This window comes from Protopterus annectens, chromosome 7.part0, assembly GCF_019279795.1.
Source record: "Protopterus annectens isolate FY-2018-M chromosome 7.part0, PAN1.0, whole genome shotgun sequence".
Classification (NCBI taxonomy): domain Eukaryota; kingdom Metazoa; phylum Chordata; order Ceratodontiformes; family Protopteridae; genus Protopterus; species Protopterus annectens.
This window is the reverse complement of record NC_056739.1, coordinates 1,335,069,535-1,335,090,903: the sequence shown is the minus strand read 5'-3', so window position 1 is coordinate 1,335,090,903 and position 21,369 is coordinate 1,335,069,535.

Genomic DNA, 21,369 nt, shown 5'->3' with positions numbered 1-21,369 from the left:
TAACTAGACCATATCTCTTATCAGAGTGTTCCTGACACCTTATGTTGTGTATCAAGTTTGTAAACATTATAACCTTTGGGATTTACTGTATTTGTACTGTTTTTATGAAAAGTGATACACGTGAGTGGTCAGTAGGAGCTTTTCATTTGTTTGCTTATTTGTCCGTTAATTAATTAATTAAGTTAGGTAAGTTTGTTAATCAGGTTAGATCAGAGACACCAGAAGCTGTTGAAGACTGAGGGGGTGGAGGGTGAGAGGGGCACTTACTTATCTAAAAAGGGCAATTTAAAAACTATTTACTACCACAACATAGGTGCACTTGGAGGACATTTTAAGCTTAGCCAATTCCCTTTTGGTGCTTGAATGAACATTTCCTGATTGGTCTTACCTATCCCATGGCTGATAATTGTATATTAGCCCTAGTGAGAATAAATGTGATCATACCATAGATAATTTGAGGGGACCCATGTAAGGGATGCAGCATTTAGGAACTGCTTCTATCCATTAGTGGCGTGAGGGGCAATCCTGGAGTACATTTTCTATTACCCATCCTTATATCCAAGTTGCATTTGAATATGGACAGGGATGAGCTTTGTTTTGCTTGAATGGATAGTCTGTTCTGGAACAGTGGTAGCCTCTGTGATATATATCCACCTGTCCACAACTTTCAGTTTAGATACCTGGACTGAGTATTTCTGATACCATTTGACTTGCTGATGTTCAGTAGGTCCATCTGTATTAGGTCAGAGGATGCCTTGTATGCCAGATATGTCACCTCTAAGCACTCTGTAGGATACGGAGTATAGTGATAAAGCTTTGAGGTGCTCCATGCAAGTCCTATTGTTTAGGACTTGTATGCTTTTAGTAAGGTATCTCTGTGGGTATTCCAATTGTTGCTTGGGTCTGGACAGATACATGCCAAAGTGGGCATTATACAAAATGATTGACCTAATGAGGGCTTTGTAAAGGGGGACATCGCTAGATCTAGTCAAAATCAATTTGTTTATAAGCTGTGCAATATAGAAAGACTTTCTTATGACTCTGGGCACGTGTTGGTCAAAATGTAAGTCACTGCACACACAAGTTCCCAAATGCCAAACAACTGGGTCATTTCTCAGGGGGCATTGTCAATTTGGCAGTTCCCTGGAGTAGATGACTTCCCAAAGGATGCGACAATGTATTTTTTGGAGTTTAGTTTAAATTCATGATTCTGGCACCAGTTAGTGTTTGTTACAAACCTTCCTGCATGATGGCTAAGTCATTTGGGGATTCAATAACTGCTCCTAGCTTGCAGTCATCTCAGACTTAGTCGGCCAAAGCCCTTTGGTATTTCCTTCTGCTTTTGAGATGTATATGTGAAACAGAAAAAGTCTCAGCACCAATCCCTAGGGGGACTGCATTGGTGACAAGTCTCTTCCCCTATTTTGATCTCCTGCATCCTGTGAGCAAGCATACATGTATGCATTCTTTGATTCACCTTCCTGATTGTATTAAATTATTTTCCTTGTGTAATACAGCACCACTTGTTAGAATGTGTTTTAAATTTGTAGTTTGGAACAGTCTTGTAGTAAGCAATGAAACAAAATGCATGAGTCAATAATTACAAAACTACCCATTTCAGAAAATTTCAACCATAAAAGGCCACTGAAACTTCTGTCATTACAATCCACCAATATCAGTAAATATGCAAAATCTCTGCAGAAGTAAGTAATCTTAATAATTCCACATTAAAGGGATCTGTAACTAATGAAAAGGTTGCTGCTAGCAAACAACTTTATATGTCATTGTTTCATCTACAAATAAAGTGCCTGTTACCCTTGAAGAATAAATTGCCTATGCTACATTAAAAAAATGATAAGCTAGTAATTTTGCAATGGGAAATGGATGGCAAACTGATAACAGAAACATAGTTACTGGGTAACTCCTCCAAAGGAGGACATTCACAGGACTGCAGCATCCACTGCCTTTAAAGTACAACACAGTACAGTATCAGCGATCCATCTGCATACTGTGGGAGTAGAACCCACAGACTCTCTGCATCAAAAGCAAGTATACTACCTGTTGTGCTACTAATAATGCATGCAACTTAGCATAAGTAGCACTAAACTTCTTTTCCCCTGAAGTTTTCAGCTCCTTGTAAAATCAACTTGACACTCAACTAAATCTCTCAACTTGGCAGCACTAGAAATCTAGAAAAAGACAAAATTTATTTGAGGGGGAGGGGGCAAAGGCCCAAAACCAGGGACACATTTTAAATATTGCTTGTATAATCGTAAAACGTTGCTAAAATAAAGTGTTTTGTGTTACCATGTGTTTCCTGAAAGACAGGAAGACTGAAACTTAAAGGGCTATCATTATTTAGTGAATTCAGTTCTGACTGATTTTCCAGAAAACCACAAATTTTAAGAGGAACAGACCAAAAGTTTGAGCCAAATATTCTGTGAAAATCTGTACAGTTGAAGGCTATGGACTCAACTCCCTGAATCACAAGTGGTGGTATGGGGCTTTTGTTTGAGCCTGAGTAACACTAATCACCAGGTATACCTAACTGGGGCATTTTAGACACACACAACACACACACACACACACTCTTACTGGCATGACTCTGGCAGCACCATCAGAACAGCGCCTGCATAATTCCTGTAACAAAGAGCAGTAAGAGAACAAGAACAGCTAGTTTAGTTAGTTTAACTTCCGCAGATGAATCCACATTACCATGAAAACTCCACTTCATTAATTCTTTCCAAAAGGTCTTGCAGCTGTAAAAGTGTGTGTGTGTGGGGGGGGCTCCCCCTGGGTGTATGGTTCCGGCACCCATGGGTTAGAGTGCTGAACCACAAAGGACCTATTTCAGGTTCTGGAGCTTAGGAGTGGGTGGTATTTATGTGTGTATGTGTCAGTGTGAGTATGTGAGTATATGTATGCATATGCCTGTATGTCTCTGTGCTCAGATGGTAATATAGTTTTGTCATGTGTAGCTCTCGAACAGTGTGTTTAGTTGTATTTGTGCACAGCTGCCTAATATATTATAACTTCTTCTTATGCCATCATTCATAGTGCAGCTGCACATCCTAATTAGTTTTTTTGACTGCTTTTGACATTGCATTGCTGGAATTTTTTTCTGTCTCTGTTTTTGTAAATGTTAATAAAGAATATTTACTTAAAAGCAGAAAAGTAAGATATCCTAAGTGCTACCTTTTATACAGGCTGAGGAGAAGTTCTCATACTTGTAATTCTGAGCCAAATGATCAGTCAGACAGTCAATCATCCATTACAGGCACAGGTGAACAGAGACCATGCATAGTGCCTTATGTCAAAGTACTTTATTTCAACTAATCCATGTGCTGACCTGAATCAGTTTTACACACATACACACACACACACACACACATATATATATATATATATATATATATATATATATATATATATATATATATGTATGTATGTATATGTTTTTGTGTATATTTATAGTTCCACTCTTCAAATACAACCCAAAACGTGCAGAAACCAGCTCCCAATAGGTCGTAACAAAATTAAAAATAACTCCAAAATAACACAACCAAGTTACCAAATGATCAGTTCGCACACGAGTTGAAAATAGATGTACATTTATTATTACAATGAACGTGTGCAATCATTCATTGTACAATGTGTATGTTGTAAATATTTTCATTGTTTTCTACTTCATTAGTTGAAATTTTTATAATAGGATGCATTAGTGTTACATTATAAGATGTCCGTGTGTCTTTAAACATATTAATTGGATTAAGAGGGTGTGTTCAAGTAGTTATTAAAACGTGGTTATTTCAGGCAATCTAATGGTTCTGAAGAAGTACTGAAAAGTTTGAGGATGAAATCACTTAACCAAATGATTGCACAAGTTCATTTTAGTAATAAATTTATATTCATTTTCAACTTGTGTGCGTGGACTGATTGTTTGGTTGCTTGGTTGTGTCGTTTTATAGTCCCACTCTTACAAAGATATTCAGGAGATTAATTCCATTTGTATGATGCCTTCCTGATGAGTTGTTTTTCTCTTTTTCCCCATGTAGTGTTTTCCTTTTGGTGCCTACCTTCCTCTCTCACTTTTGAACGTGCTGTGGTCAGATTCCTCCACATTTTTTTAAACCATATCTTCTCATAATTGTCATTTAATGTTGTACCAGTAAGATCTGGCCATCACTTGATAGATTGTATCACCACTCAGCACCAGAGTGTCATGTATGGGAGGAATATGAGATTGCCACTGCTGCCAAGTCTCTGAAAACATCTTGTGTGTATTTCACGTAAACATGGCCTGCAGCTCCTGGGATCTGCTTTGCCTGTGTTCTTAATATAGTGTCTGCTTGAAAGAATGATATACAATGCCAGCAGCTCTTATCTTCATCACAGAGTGTACCCCGTGAATACGTAGCTGATAGAGTTAGCATGTAACTAGCACGCCTCCCTGTGCAGAATGCATTGTTGGCGATTAACTTGTTGAGTAGTGTTACTCCTCATCTCTTGACCTGGCATTGTCATTCATCACAAGCATGTCCTCCATCCACAGAGCTTTACAGATCACTACTGAATGTCCCCTTACTTATCATATGCTGCCACTGGACCTATTACTGGTTGCCCTGCATACCTGACAAGACAAGGGTAAGAGGAGTACATTTCTACAAATTCCTGGCTGCTGCTGCTTTATGTAATAATTGCTGAATACCAGGGACTTCTTTTCAAATTTTGACAAATATTATGTTGTTATTTTGGGGGTATGCTACGTTATAGGTAAGTGCTAGGCTAACTGCCCCTGCAAGTCATTTTAAACCTAGCCAATTTCCCTTCAAAGGTGAGATCAAACACTGCACCTTGTGTCTGCGAGATAAAGACCTTAACCATTATGCCAGCTCCCCAATACTAGGATTTAAATCCCAAGACCATAGAGTATTTCTTTCATAATCTTTACCAGTTAGCACTGTAGAGTCGTTAGATTCCTATAGGCATATTACAGCTGTTTGTATAACAATGTGCCACTCCTGCTGATCAGATTATAAAATGTTTGTTTCCCATAGCTCTGGTCATTTTAATTGCATGCATTAAGCTGTCACAGTATATAATATCTTCACAATGAATTGGAGAGTAGTAGAACGTATATGTTGGTTTTCTTGTGCTGATAGATAGTAATAAGCTTGAAAAAACAGTTTTAATACAGTAAGGGACCTCAGTTGCCAAGCTCTGCCTGATGTTTGCCATTGATTAATGGTTTGTTTTATTGTGATATAATATTATATATTATTGTTTTATTATCAGGACAAGCACAAAAGCCCTGAACTAGTAGTAGTAGGAATGTAAAAATGAAGTGCTGCCTACAGTAGCCTCTTTCTTTAAGGCTAAACAAGATGGAGCTGAGCAAATCATGGAGGCATGTGCTGTTGCATGTTTTAGTGCTTTACTTTCCTTGATAAATATATTTTTTAAAGAAACCTGAACTATATTTATTGAGATGTCAAAATATAGAATTATAACTTAAAATCAACAGTACAAATGATACCATGCCTTAAATTTCGAAAGCATCTATGTGAAAACCTGTACAGAAAGTAAATTATGTACAACAGAGCTTCTTAACTGTATAACACGTAGCACACAAAGGGTAAACTGTTGTATGTCTCAGTTATTAAAAAACAATTTTCAGATTATGCGGCAGATATGAATATATTCCACATTCCAGGGTCGGCCTTAGTTCAAGTGGTGCCCTAGGCAAGAGGGCTCCACAATGCCCCCAACACCACTTGGTGTCCCCTTTCTGGTCTATTTACACCATCCAGTGTACTGCCTAAGGCCAACTATGCCACATTCTCGCCTGTTTTCATTATCAGTCGTTGGGTACATGAAGTTAATTTTGGAATCACGTGTGTAGGTGCAAGACATATATACCTGTGTGGACATTTGTTTGGGAAAACTTGGCTGAATTGTGTTCAACTGCAGAGACACACTGGTGTGGTATATTTACTGCAGGCATAAGAAGCATGCTGTGCCCGTACCCACAGCTTTAGTAACCAAATGCAGGGGCCGCCAGGATGATAGAGGCAGTATACCCTATGGCAGGCATCCACAGCAGTATTTCCAGTGGGCATGTCAGTAGCAGAAAAATTGCAGTGTGCAACCCGCAGCTGAAGGTTTTAGTAGTACAGCCTTCTGTATATCTCTCTAACCTGTTTACCATGCTGTAGCAAGAATAACACATGATGAACATCACTTAAAACACATAACAGGTGACTATGTATGATTGCAACAAGGTATAAGAATGCTGATGCACACTTTTACAAAGTGTAGTTAGATACACTTGTACTGTATATCAAGCAGAATACCCTTTATTTCCCTTGCCACACTGATAAAGACATTGCCCATTGCATCATTTTTGTCACTAGCATGTTCACTGGGCATACTGCTGTAGGTGCTTTTCTTACTGCCAGCTCTCTCTAGGGTCTTGGAAAGCCATGAACATTTCCCCCATCCCTGAATCTGGTCTTTACAGCTGTGGGCATGGCACTAAATGTTTCTCATGCCAGCAGTGAATTTGTGAAAGCCATGTGTCTCTGCAGCTGAACTGAAGTTTGGTGATGTGCCCCTAAACAAATATCTTACAGGAAAATGTCCTGCAACTTACAAGCCTAAATCTGTGAATTTAGATATGAAGTTGATAACAGAACTTGATAAGACAGTAGGGAAAATTTTCCATATCTTGAAAATAAGTACAATGAATGAATTGCAGATTGTTCTTAACCAGTGATGCACATTTTTGAAAGGTTATAGTTTGGTTGCATGACACCTAATAACTAGAATATGGTATCCATTCGGACTTGGAGTTGTTCAATAACAGAGTATATGGCTTTTCTGCTGACATCCCACTTACCCTGAATCCCTGGTCAGTTCTAGATGTTGTGTAGGTAGAAATGCTAACAGTTGTTTGATTTCACTCACCCATGCATGTACACTCTGGAGGGAGAGTGTTGCTAGTGACATATCATATTTAATAATATAAAATAAAAACTTATCAGGTATTTTTTTGATTTTTATTAACTTTTATAATATTATTCCAATCATTTTCCTTTATATATGTATGTAATAACCTATTTTATCTTTCTTCCCTTCCCATGGCTGAATGGAGGTCTTTTTCCAGGTTGTGTTTTTAAAATTGTACAATTGTTTCTCCTGTTAGTTTTGTGTACTGTATCCTACGTTTTCGAAGTAGTCATTGGAAATTTCTTAGAAATCAGCCTCATGCTGGATCACATTTTTTAACTCAATATATTAGCACTGATATGAAACATTGCTACCGCATTCATTTTTCAAATTTTTAATAAGCTTAATGCCACTTCTATTGTTGTCCCCAATGTCCCTGACAAAAATAATGCCTTTTTGCAACCAGTGAATCTAATGTATTTTATTGTTTTCCTATTTTACACCATTGTGAATCCCTAATGCATTTCCACATAAGAGGGAATGACTTATACTTGATATCCTTATCACTTAGGCTGACGTCATTCCAAGATTCCCATTGACCCAGATTTTGTTGGCTTCTCTGTGAGGTGCATTAGTAATCTCCCAGTGGAGCACTGACACTTTGAGTAGTGACCAATTGGTGCATGAGGGAAAAAAAAGTTATATAGAGCCATTTAAATATAACTTATGCTGCTTGCCGTGGTGGTTGTATTGTGCTTTTTTGCTTTCATTTAAATATAACCTCCAAATACTTTTGTCAATCAGGTAATTCAAAACCTCCATGTCAAGACAGGAGGAACTGTTTCTGCTTACTGATTCTAGGTTAAGAGCAATTCCATCACAAGTCGGATGCTGTTGCTCCAGGACTGACATCAGGTCGTCAAGGATATAAAAACAGGCAGCCAACACCATTACATCAGTCTTTCTTGCCGAGGAGCCCGAAGCAGAAGCAGTTCACAAGTGCCGGTCGGCCACTGCCTGAATTTTCATTTACAAATTGAATAATCCTGAAGTCTTCTAAAGCTAAGTACCCTGTTGGGGATCCTTTTTTCTTGCTCTAACCGATGTCAGAAAAAGTTAACAATTGTCTTACCTGTGGAAAGCAAATACCACACAGAGATTTTCATTCTTACTGCATCACTTGTTTAGGCCCAGAACACGACGTACCTCGCTGTTCGTGTTGTGCCTTGTTCAACACCTGAACCATTCATCGTCGGGCTCTCATTGTCGCTAAATTCTTTCATTCTTGATCTCCGTATTCCAAAATGGCTTCAGTAAGCCATCCGACTACCGATATTCTGAAAAAACATAAGGATAAAGACAGAGACAGGGCTCATAGGTCCAAAGCTGCCGACAATGCTTCCATTAAGCTAGTCGCCAGTTCGCCGGTGCTCATTGAGGTGCTTTTGTATCCCCTGATGCCCACTTCATTGGATTTGCAGGCATCTACCGAAACCCATTCGGAGTCCAGTATGTCCCGAGACTCTTCTTCGACTGTGGAACCTGCGGATGTCTCTACCTTGGATGGGTCCAGAGACGCTGTGCAGGCACTGGCTTCTGAGGCAGTTCTTCACTCAACTGATGTTCGACTCAAACCGACAACTTTTTTTTCTCTAAAACTACTGAGTTTCTTAGGCCTAGAGTACGTGCAATGCCTAGAAAACTGATGACCAAAGCGCATGCACCTACTCCCATGCCACAATGACAAATGCTTAAAATGACAGAAGACCTTATTACGCTGATTAGGGGAAGTCAGTCTTCCTCTGCTAAGAGGAAAAGAGACCAGTCCCCTGCAGCTTCAACAGAACAGGAGTCCGATGACTCAGAGGTATCTGATTATGAAGACATGCCCTTATCTGCTTATGAGGATTCAGATGCAGATGAAACCATTCCCTCTGCCTCCCCCCCCCCACCCCCCCAGAGAACTTTTCTTTTGGTGAAACCTTACATACTTTAAGAGAGCATTTCCACTGGGAATGCCAAGACTATCCTCAGTCCAAAAAGAGACTCAGAGAATTCCTAGATTTGCCACACACAGGCCTTTAGCAATATCCCCTGTCCTGGAAGTTGTTGATGTTTTTATGGAATCCAGTCTTACTCCTGATACTTTTACCTCCTGCCCGTAGGAAATTAGACAGGTACTACAGAGTACCTGACACTCACAAATTTCTTTTCAAGAATCCTACTGCTGACCCAGAAATCATTTCCCAGGGGCATAAAGGTATCAAGGCAACTACAGCCAAGAATCCCATCCCTTCGGACATGGATTCCAGAGCTTTAGACAGATGGGGTAAGAAGGTATATACCTCTGCAACTCTTGCTATTAGGGCATTGAACTGTCAGTTTCACATGCTGAAGTATCAGCACCATATTATGGAACTTATTAAACAAAAAGTGACTGCCTTTACAGACTATGCAGAAAATAAAGAATTGCAGGAGCTTATGCACTCTGCAAGCCAAGTCAGCAAGCATGCTTTGCAGTGTGGCTTTGATACCCAAGAAGCATCTTGCCGGGCAGCAGTCACTGGTTCTGTACTGAGAAGACTTATTTGGCTCAAGGAGTAGACATTGCCAGACCATGTCAAATCAAAGTTACTAGGACAGTTTGTTTGGCACCAAAACAGATGAGGTTCTTAAAAAGATGGAAGAAAAAGCTTAAGTCTATGCAGACTGTTAAAGAATTTATTACAAGTGCAACCCCCTAGATTCAGTAGGCATTGCCCTTCCAAACACTGGTCCTTTCCAGCCCCCTCCTGGCCATCTCAAGCCAGACCCAGGGAAAACAGACCACCCAGACTACAGTCTCAGGGTATGCAGAGGTCTAAGCAATGGAGTGCCCCCACCCCCAAAGCAGGGAGTGGTAAGCCACCTCCTTACAAAAAAACTCACAATGACTTCTCTACTCCACTCCCCATCCCTGCCCAATTGCTGGTGCCCCTAGGAGGAAAATGTGTCCTTCATGCAAAAAACTGGATGTCCATCACACAAGACTAATGAGTCCTCAACATTGTAACCCAGGGGTCATTCCTATCATACCTTGTCTAAGGACAGAGTTCCTTTGGTGGGCAGAAGCATGCAACTACAACAAGGGACTGCCCTTTACTCAACCCCACGCCACCCAGCCCCTAACTACAGATGCATCAGACTATGCCTAGGGAGCACACTTGGATGGCAAATGCATTCAGGGCCACTGGAGCCCAAGTCAAATTCATCTGCACATCAACCAAAAAGAGATGCTAGCTGTGCAGAACACGCTGACAGCTTTCAGATCCTGTCTCTTTCCAGGACAACTTCTAATAAAAACAGACAACACCACAGTTATGTGGTACATCAACAAGTAGGTGGGGATCCGACTCTTACCCAGTCTGTAGGTTAGCCATGGCCCTGTGAAACATGGCATTGGACATGCAAGTCCATCTGCAAGCTCAACTCCTGCCAGGCAAACAAAACTCACGGGCAGACGACTTAAGCAGAAATCTCCTAGACCCACACAAGTGGCAATTGGAGCCCAGCACCTTCAACCTTCTGATTCAGAAATGGGAGACCCCAGAGGTGGATCTCTTTGCCTCCCCCTACAACCACCAGCTCCGCAAATTCTGCACCAGGAACCCTCACATCAGGGCCTGGAAAGTGGATGCCCTTTCTTTTCAGTGGGTACATGTCTGAATCTGTGCCTTTCCTCCTTTGCCCTTTCTCTCAAGAGTATTACTGAAGAAAATACAGGACAGACGAAGAACAATTCTGATTGCCCCAGACTGGCCACGCCAGCACTGGTAACCACTCCTGCACAGCCTGTCACCAGTGCCACCCTGGCACCTACAACAGAACCCAATCCTGCTCTCTCAGCAGATGGGACAGATTTTGCATCCGCAACTGCAAACCCTAAATCTTGCAGCCTGGCTTATTCCTTGAATTCTCCCCCAGCAACCCTAAGCAAACAGGTGCTGGACGTCATTCTTGAAGCCAGAAGACCCAGTACAAGAAAATCCTATGCTGATAATTTATTTTATTTATTATTTATCTTACATTTGTTTACTGGGAAAGTCCAACTGGACACAGGTCCTTTTTCAGCGGAGGCCCGGGGAGAAAAGCTCCACAATACAATACAGTACATGAGAGAAGAGAAAAAAAATAGAGCATACTTATAGCAAACATACACAATATGTTAGAGATTAACAATTCTTATAGTAGACAGTCATTGTGGTACATAATAACTTAAAACAGCAGTTCTATTATTTTTACAGATATCAGTTTTGTCAAATATCAACAGGTTCACGTTGGATGACAGTTATGAGGTTCTGGTTACTAGATCTTAAGGCTCTAGAGGAAATGTGGGGCTGAATTAGATGCTGAAGTACTGGGGTTTTCTCAGGAAGGTAGTACAGTTTGTGTGCTATAGAGAGTTGATTGAGTAGAAGCATATGAGGCAACTCAAGCCAGTTAAGCTGCTTAAGGGATATACAGTGGTGAGACCTATATGAGGCTTCAGTAGCAAACTTAGCAATCTTATTGTAGCAAGATTCCATTTTATTTAAATCGGTTTGGCGGCGATTAGTCAAGATGGGAGAGGCATATAGGAGGGTAGATAGAAGATGAGTCCTTGAGATGGTTGCTTTGGTGTAATTAGTTATAAACTGTTTGTTCCTGTAGAGGAGTCCAAGTTTTTTATTAACTGTCTTGATGGTTTGTGCTATGTGGATGTCGAACCTCAGGTTATTGTCTATTTCTACACCTAGCAGTTTAGTGTGTGTGGTTGGACTAATTTGAATGTTTTCTTTAGAGTAGATGGTGAAATAACTATTTAGGGGAGGAGATTTGCCTGGGCTGAAAAGAATTAGTTTTTTTGGGGGGATTAAGAAGAAGTTTGATGTTAGTGAACCAAGTTTTGGCTAGGGTGAAGTTATTTTGGGTTAGGGTTTGTAGTTCACTTAGGGTGGGGGCAGCACATATAAGGGTGGTCTCATCTGCGTATTGTACTACTGAGGCAGTGGGTGAGGATGAAGAGATCTTGTTAGTAAATAAAGAGAACAGCAAGGGGCCAAGGATGGATCCTTGAGGAATTCTTACGATAAGTGGAAAAGGTACTGCTCCTGGATTCATTCTAAAGGAGACGACACAACTCTGCCCTTCCTGCCTGTAATCCTGGATTACTTAGCAGATCTACTGCACAGAGGCCTGTCCTTCTCCTCCATTAAGATACATGCCTCAGCCATTTCGGCTCATTACAACATGGAGCCACCTCTCTTCTCGCACCCTCTTATCAAGCAGTTCCTGAGAGGGGCAAACAACTTAAGGCCACCTAGGAGAGCACCCACACCTGCTTGGGACCTTAACTTTGTACTGGAAAAGCTCACGCTTCTCTCCTTTGAACCTGCAGTGTCAGCAGAGTTAAAATTCCTCTCTTGGAAAACAGCCTTGCTTCTGGCCATCACTTCAGCTAGAAGAGAGTCTAAGCTACAAGCACTTATGGCTGTGGAACCCTTCATTATTTTCCATGCTGACAGGGTTTCCCTCAGGACTAACCCTTCCTTTATTCCTAAAGTGGTGTCCTGCATAACTCTAAACCAATCCATCCATTTGCCAACTTTCTTCCCTAAGCCTCAGAATAAAGGAGAAAGGATCCTGCACTCCCTGGACGTGCACAGACAGCTCAGATTTTACCTTGATAGGACTAAGCCCTTCAGAAAATCTGACCAGTTATTAGTCAGCTTTGCAACAGGGCAGAGGGCAAGGCCATGTCAAAACAAAACAGTTTCCAAAGGGATAGCACACTGCATCCATTCTGCTACAAGCACTATGGGAAACCAACCCCTCAGGGGGTCAGAACACATTCCACTAGGACAACTTCTACCTCTACAGCATTTCTCAGGGCGGTCCCCACTGGGGACATCCTGGAAGCTGCTACCTGGAGTTCTGTGCACACCTTCACCAAGCATTACCACCTGCCTCACTTTTCCAAATCCAAGGCAGGTTTTGCAACAGCAGTCCTGCAAGGCATACTAGCCAACCCTAACTCTTCTTGACTGCCTCCACCCTTCTTCAGCTTTGGGAATCCACCCAAGTGTGATGACACTGAAACACAAAGAACATAGTACAGTTGTGTACACTTACCATAAATGTAGATGTTCGAGTGTATTCACTGTTGCAGTCCTGGTTTCCCTCCCTCCAGCCCCCTGGTTTCTCTCTCTTTCTCTCTCTCTCTCTGTCTCCTCTCTATGGCTATTACTCACCCCTTTCAGGGGTATTGGTGTTGGTATTTAAAGTGATGTAATGGCGTCGGCTGCCTGTTTTTATACCCCTGATGACCTGACGTCAGTCCTGGAGCGACAGCATCCGACGCAGAAATATTAAGTCTCTGGTATTCGGGCCGACTGAGGGCTACCTGCAGGCAGATAACCCAAGTGTGATGACTGCAACAGTGAATATACTCCTAACATCTACATTTATGGTAAGTGTACACAACTTTACTTTTTGATTTTTTCAATGCTTTTGAAGCATAAACATGCAGGAGCTGTCTGAATAAGAGTAGCACCTTTGGCAGAGCGCACATTTCAGTTTTGTGTATTTTTGTAAGAAATAGCAATTTGTCTCCTTCCCCCCGCCTGACTTTATGAAATGGCGTAGTATGGAGGGTATTTGCATTTTTATTAATATCATCACAAGCACTAACTGCCATAATGATGTCTACAATATTCCTTTAATTTTTTGCCATCTTCTCCCTTTTTTTTTATCCATGAAGGTATGTTTTTGTTTCCTCAGATGGGGTTGCAAGGTGTGTTTTTCTTTATTAATTATTAGTCCACATGTTTTGTAGGCTTATGGAGGAGATTAAGATGCCTGTGGAAGTTGGATTCAAGCTGTTTTACCCATTCTAAATTATCCACAGACTATGCTGATTTTAACGTAGAATTTTTAATACCTGTATGGGATAGATCTTTCTTAGTATGTGATACAAACACTTGTGATAGCAAATAAGAAAGGTTATAAATGACATCCCTGTCGCACACATCTTTTTGGTAGACTCAGAAAATAGCCAGTAAGTCACCACTAAGTCTGAAGGGTGGTTATACTGTTAATAAATTCCTGAAGGAAATTTATATGTGATAATGTTAGCCAAATTAAATTTCATTGAATAAAATCAGTCTTGTTTTAAATATAGTAAAATTGCTGCACTAATAGGCATTTGCCACTTTCTTTGTACATTTAAACAAGTATTGATAAGATCTGGGCCTAAAGATCTGTATGTATAAATCCATGTTTTACTTGCGATATCAGAACTGGAAGGATATTAATAATTCCATTTGTCATGCAACTTGCATATATTTTAATTTCTAATTGCAAGAGGGATATTGGCCTTTAGCTTGCTGGGAAGGTCTTGGATTTATTGGGTTTCGGAAGCATTAGCACCTTAGCTAAACTATTATCTGCAGGGAAGACTGCTCTTTATTCTCCTTCATAAATAAGCAAATAAATAAATAGGTGGCAGGTGAGCTCCTGTTTAGATTGTTTATAGAAAATAAGAAATTAAGCCATCTAGACCTGAAGCTTTCCCTGAAATTAGCCCTTCAGTTGTAATTTTTTGTATAACACATTTTGCTGTCTTTGTCTTGTCTGCTTGGTTAATCCTACCCAGGATAGATCAGAGAGTAGTACATTAATGTTATCCTCTTCAATGTCTTCTTCTGTATTTGATTGATCCAGAAATTCTCTGATCAAAAGTTGGTTGGTAGTAATCGTATCTGTTTTTATGTGGCTATTCTTAGCTGTTCACTTCCAAATAGTCCATATAGTACTTATAAATAAGTAAGTAAAACACCACAATTTTACAGATACCCCATTCCCTAAGCACAGTAATGTCCAACAGAGTGTGTGTTAAGGTGTAATTCATGCCCTTTCATGGGTTTAGTGGCCCGCCGCCTGCAGTATCGGCCCTCACAACACCCCTGCAGAGGTTTTAATTACACATTAGCACACACCCTGTCGGTCATTATTGCTTGCTTATCAAATAAAGGAACCTCACAAATGGAACTGAAGTAGAAGCCATAAGCAAAGCTACTCTGAATGCTCTACATTGTTTGCTATACTTTACAATATATGTGCCTTCAGAACTGCGGTGGTGGTGCTGCGGTAGCGTTGTCGCCTCACAGTTAGACGTTGCCCGTTCGATTCTCAGTTAAAGCGTCTTCTGTGTGGCGACATGCGTGAATGGGCATTCCTTCGTTGAAGGCTGTGCGTTAGGCCCAGCAAGCCAGCACGTAAAAATCTACTGCCAATCATTAGCAGACCAGAGTTCCGCTGTGGCGACCCCTAACCGGGAAAAGCCGAAAGACAAACAAACTTTCTGTGCCTTCAGAGGCTGAATCTGAAAGTGCGCTATAAGGATCAGTGTTTGACTTAATTAATGTGATAAATAAATAAAGCAGTGCTGTTCTAGATTGCATAAAATTAAATTTAAGAGATTAAAATTACAACATTAATTGTGTGTTATGATAGATTTTGATACCTACATGGGAATGGTTTCTAGGTGTAAAGCTATATGATGCTGGATCACAGATCAAAGCAGAATAGAAACTAATGGATTTGTTATTGTCACCTTATTGTTTTGTACAAAGTAATCCAAAAATTATGTCTGTTTTGTGGAAACTCATAGAATGGGAAAATGAGGCTAAGGTAAAGTTCTGCAATATCATAATGGAAAAGTAAATAAAAAAAATCTTTCTTCAATTCTTCTTCTTCTTTCGGCTGCTCCCGTTAGTGTCGACACAGCAGATCAACTGTTTACATTTCTTCCTGTCCTCTGCATCTTGCTCTGTCACACCAACCACCTGCATGTCCTCTCTCACCACATCCATAAACCTTATCTTAGGCCTTCCTCTTTTCCTGTTACCTGGCAGCTTCATCCTTAGCATCTTTTTCCCAATGTACTCTGCATCCCTCCTCAGCACATGTCCAAACCAACGTAATCTTGCCTCTCTGGCTTTGTCTCCAAACCTTCCAACCTGGGCTGACCCTCTAATATAATTATTCCTAATCCTGTCCATCCTTGTCATACCCAGTGCAAATCTTAACATCTTCAACTCTGCCACGTCAAGCTCTGACTCCTGCCTTTTTGTCAATGCCACTGTCTCCAACCCATATAACATAGCTGGTCTCACTACCCTATTGAAGACCTTCCCTTTCACTCTTACTGGTACTCGTCTGTCACAAATCACTCCTGACACTCTTCTCCACCCACTCCATCCTGCCTGTACTCTCTTCTTCACCTCTTTTCCACACTCACCATTACTCTGAACTGTTGATCCCAAGTATTTAAACTCATCCACCTTCGCCACCTCTACTCCCTGCATCTTCACCATTCCTCTATCCTCACTCTCATTCACACACATATATTCTGTCTTAGTCCTGCTGACCTTCATTCCTCTTCTCTCTAGAGCATATCTCCACCTCTCCAGGGTCTCCTCCACCTGTTCCCTACTCTCACTACAGATCACAATGTCATCTGCAATCATCATAGTCCACGGGGACTCCTGTCTGATCTTGTTTGTCAACCTGTCCATCACCATTGCAAATAAGAAAGGGCTCAGAGCTGATCCTTGATGTAATCCCACCTCCACCTTATATGCATTCGTCACTCCCACAGCAGACCTCACCGCTGTCACACTACCCTCGTACATATCCTGTACCACTCTTACATACTTCTCTGACACTCCCGACTTCCTCATACAATACCACAACTCCTCTCTAGGCACCCTGTCATATGCTTTCTCTAAGTCTGCAAAGACACAATGCAACTCCTTCTGACCTTCTTTGTACTTCTCTATCAACACTCTCAGAGCAAACATTGCATCTGTAGTGCTCTTTCCTGGCATGAAACCATACTGCTGATCACTAATCATCACCTCCCTTCTTAACCTAGCTTCCATTACTCTTTCCCATAACTTCATGCTGTGACTGATCAATTTAATCCCTATGTATTTACTAAAGCTCTGCACATCACCCTTATTCTTAAAAATCGGTACCAAAACACTTTTTCTCCATTCCTCAGGCATTCTCTCACTTTCCAAGATTTCATTAAACAATCTAGTTAAAAACTCCACTGCCATTTCACCTAAACACCTCCATGCTTCCACAGGTATGTCATCTGGACCAACAGCCTTTCCGTTCTTCATCCTCTTCATAGCTATCCTTACTTCCTTGTTGCTAATCCTCTGCACTTCATGAGTCACTATCCGCACATCATCCAACCTTCTCTCCCTCTCATTCTCTTCATTCGTCAGCCCCTCAAAGTACTCTTTCCATCTGCCCAACACACTCTCCTCGCTTGTGAGTATGTTTCCCTCATTATCCTTTATCACCCTTACCTGTTGCACATCTTTACTAGCTCGGTCCCTCTGTCTAGCCAATCGGTACAGGTCCTTTTCTCCCTCCTTAGTGTCCAACCTTTTATACAACTCTTCCTACACCTTATCCTTAGCCTTCGCCACCTCTCTCTTTGCCATGCACCTCATCTCCTTATACTCTTGTCTACTTTCTTCATCTCTCTGACAATCCCACTTCTTCTTCACCAACCTCTTTCTCTGTATACTCTCCTACTAAAAAAAATCATTAAGAAACAAAAATCAGAGATGACTAAGTGGAGGTGGAATTGCTTCCTATGTTGGTGGCAAAATTAGTTCTTTTCTCATGCGTGAATAACATCTGAGAAAGCTTTAATTTCATCCAGATTAGGTGACACACAGACTTTGAATGCAATATCTCATACACAAAGCTACCTCTAAGCTCTTACATGAATGGTCAGCTGAGCAAAGAACCACATTTTAAAGAAGTTTTACTTAAGGTGTATAGCATTGTCAGTTGGCTAAATGTAGCATTCAAGCCCTCAATAGCATTATCCACTCATCCTACCAGCACAGAGGGCAGCAGAAAATCCCACAGTGACTCTGTCCTGAGCCTTGTGATCTCTGATAAACCAGTCTCATAATTGTTAGACTTGTGCATGATTCCTTTCAGGTACTTACAGTTTTATTATTGGGCAAAATTCACCTGTGAATGTATACTCATTAAAATATTCAGTGCAAAGAATATTTTCTTTCTTTATAGGCAGGCATTGAACGCAATCTTATCTTATGAGCAGACTTTAAACACAATACTATTTGCAGTATATTGGGACCCCTTTAAAATGTCTCCAGTGCTAAAATGACTTTATCTATTTCAGTATACATTTTATTGAAATACTAACTTTTCAGGTCCATGCAGGAAACTGAACTTCAGGAGGATTAGTTCTGCTGTCAAAGAAATAGTGTTACGAAGGGAAAAAGTATGGTGCTGATACAGACTAGAGGGTACCTTTAAGTCCTTCCTGGAATATTGATAAATACATAGTCATCATACTGAACAAGAATTGTGATTATTTTCAGACTCCAGAAGCCATAGAAAAGGATAAATTGACTGCCAATGAAGGATGCAGGGTAAATCATCTGCTGTTTGGCAGTCATAGGCTCATTTCTACTGACTTGAGTAACATGGAAGCTTGGTTGTTTGGTGATGAGCACGTTCATTTCATTTGCAGTCAGAACTTTTCTGAGTGCCAAAAGTGTATAGAATGCATTTTAATGGCAATAGTGATGAGTTTCATAATAGGGTCACCACCCTGATGTTTTTAACTAAGTTTTGTTTTTCTAAGTAAAGATAGTCACTGCAAGATGGCATCTGTTTGGGTAGACATCTAGAGTATGTATTTTTGTGGTTATGTTTTTGTTGGTGGGGGGAATCTCAACAAGCTAAAGAAGACCCTATCTTAGTGTACTGCCTTCATGAACATGAATGCTTCATATGCAGTTGAGTAAGTAGTCATACATGAATAACATGACCATGTTTTTAGAGATGGAACTTTACAAAACTGCTTTCAACAACAGAACTTTATTCAGAAAACAGCCGATCAGGAAAGGGATTTGTTCATTGTGTGGTTGTGCATTTCTCTGATATTTTTTCTCTTCACATAAGTTTCTCATGTCTTCATAGTAGTCCATATCACGTCTTTCGCTTGCACTTGAATGCTGTTTTGTTTATGTACTTGTCCATAAAGTCAGATTCCTGTCTGTGTAGGTGACGCCTGCTTATGAAAACAACATAGTCCTGACCTCCAGTCATTTATCTTTCCTCAGTGGATGTCAGTCCTTGCTTCTTGTATCTGTTTTTGAACTCACCTTGATAGTAAACATGATTAAATATCCTCCTGCCAAATCTACCATCTAGTACAATGTAACCTAAAAATGGCAGTCCAGCAACATGTGAGCTGTGTAGTGTTTCTACTACCTAGGAAGCACTATACCAGTATGGTGCGATAATGCATTGGGTCATAGTGTCGTTTTATTACAGCACATGTGAAACACACAGTGTAGGGTTTATAGCACATTGGGTGGGTGGAGGGTGCATTCATACTGTTCTGTTTTACGTAATGCACTTTAGCAGCATGTCTGACACTCCCTGCTTACATCTGTTTTATTGAAAGCTTGCATGAGAGTTTTGCTATAGCAGTAGTTATGGGGCTGATGTGTGGTCATGGTGTCTGTGTATGTCAGTATCCTGTCTATGCCTAGTTAGTACAGCAGTGACAGAATATTGTACCTCTGGCTCTCTTAACACCTATTGCATTCTTCACACTACTGTCCAGCATGAAGTCAGACTGTATTACTGCCCCAAAGAATTTTTTGTAATAACATATTTCATGTGTCCTGACAACAACCAGATTTTTCAAAACATACAGGGTATGTATGCCACATGAGACACACAGGCTGTCCAACTGCACTAACTCTTGTACCTGCATAGGATGCTGAATTTTAAAGATGCTCTGCCCTTATTTGCTACAGTGCCCTTTAACTGTATGTGCAACACATTAACCAGAAGTAAAGTGGTTATGTGCTGACCCAATACAGTTCTTTTTCAGTCATACCTCCGAACTTCTTTGTCCAAGAAATCTGGACAAAGTCTGACATAATAAGGGGACAAAGGCCCAAAAATAGGGACAGATTTTAAATGTTGTTTTTCTAAGCTTTAAAAGTTGCTAGAAAGGATACAATTATGGATGTGGCCATTACCAGAGCAGAGGTAGTCATAGGTGATGTCCTTCTATTCTCATATTGCAGTATTCTTACTGTGGGATTTTCCACCTCAGGTGACCCAAACGTCGGCTCCTGTACAAAAGCTAAAGCCTGGTTGCTGCTAGTGCATGGGACATCACACTCAGGGCCATAAACCAGGGCCCTTAAATGTGACATCTGCATGCACAGACCTCAGAACTTTTCTGCCACAGTCGAACATCTGATCGATCGCTTTGCTCCTCTTCTTCAAGACGTCTAAAGTTAAGTGCCCCATTGGGGAATTCTTATTATTATTTTCCCCTTAAGCTTAGGTTGTTGCCTCTTCTTAGCCGATATCCCCTTGGAAGGGAAAATGTAGATGCAGACGTCAAATACCGCACAAAGACTCTCATGATTTGTTCTTGTTCTGTTTAGGCCAGGAACATGATCATACCTCCTGTACCATCTGCCAGTCATTTATCCTAAAAACTCTCAGAATTTATCTGTCTGCCATCAATTTATATCTTGAGAACCAGAGGCTAAAGAAGTTAGTGTTAAGAATGGATCCAGAGTTGGCTGCCCAGGCAGAACCCACCAAGAAAGAAGGCCAGAGTTTCAAGGCTTACCACTTCTGCCCCTCCGTTGTCAAACACCCCACCAACAATAGGGGTTGAGGGGCATCTAATAGAATTGACTACTTCTGTGACTACCCTTGAGGAAGTTGCTTCTGAAGTACCGGTAGGCACTTCCACAGAGGTTATCCCGACGTTGGCTTTTGCCGAAGTCGAGGCGGAACCAGGCTCCACAGGACGACCTTCTGTGATCCAGGATTCCGATTCCTCCTCTTTAGGCCAGATCCCTGAAACTAGACCCACAGCTTCTACTAAATCAACTTCTTTAAAAAGGAGACAAAAGACCAAGCATTTGTCTGCTCCTTTGGAGGAACAACCAGACTGGCGGTCCTTTTCACAGTTTTTGCTGCAGGCCTTCATGGCCCTTAGGCTTTCAGCCTCCTCAGCACCCACCTTGCCTGTACTAAGCCCAAGACCTGCCTCAGCTACCTCTGTCTTCCCTTCCCTCTCAGAGGAGGAAAAAGCCTCCTCCTCCTCCTCCGAGGAGTCAGTTACTTACTCATACCAAATAGTTTCCTCCTTGGAATACTACTCCCCAGATGAGGATTCCATTGAGGGAAACTCCACTCCTAAGGACGTTACATTTGGACAGACTATCACAAAAATAATATTAGAAGTATTTTAAATGGGCTACAGCCCAGATGACAGAAATTCAAAAAAGGTATTTTGAG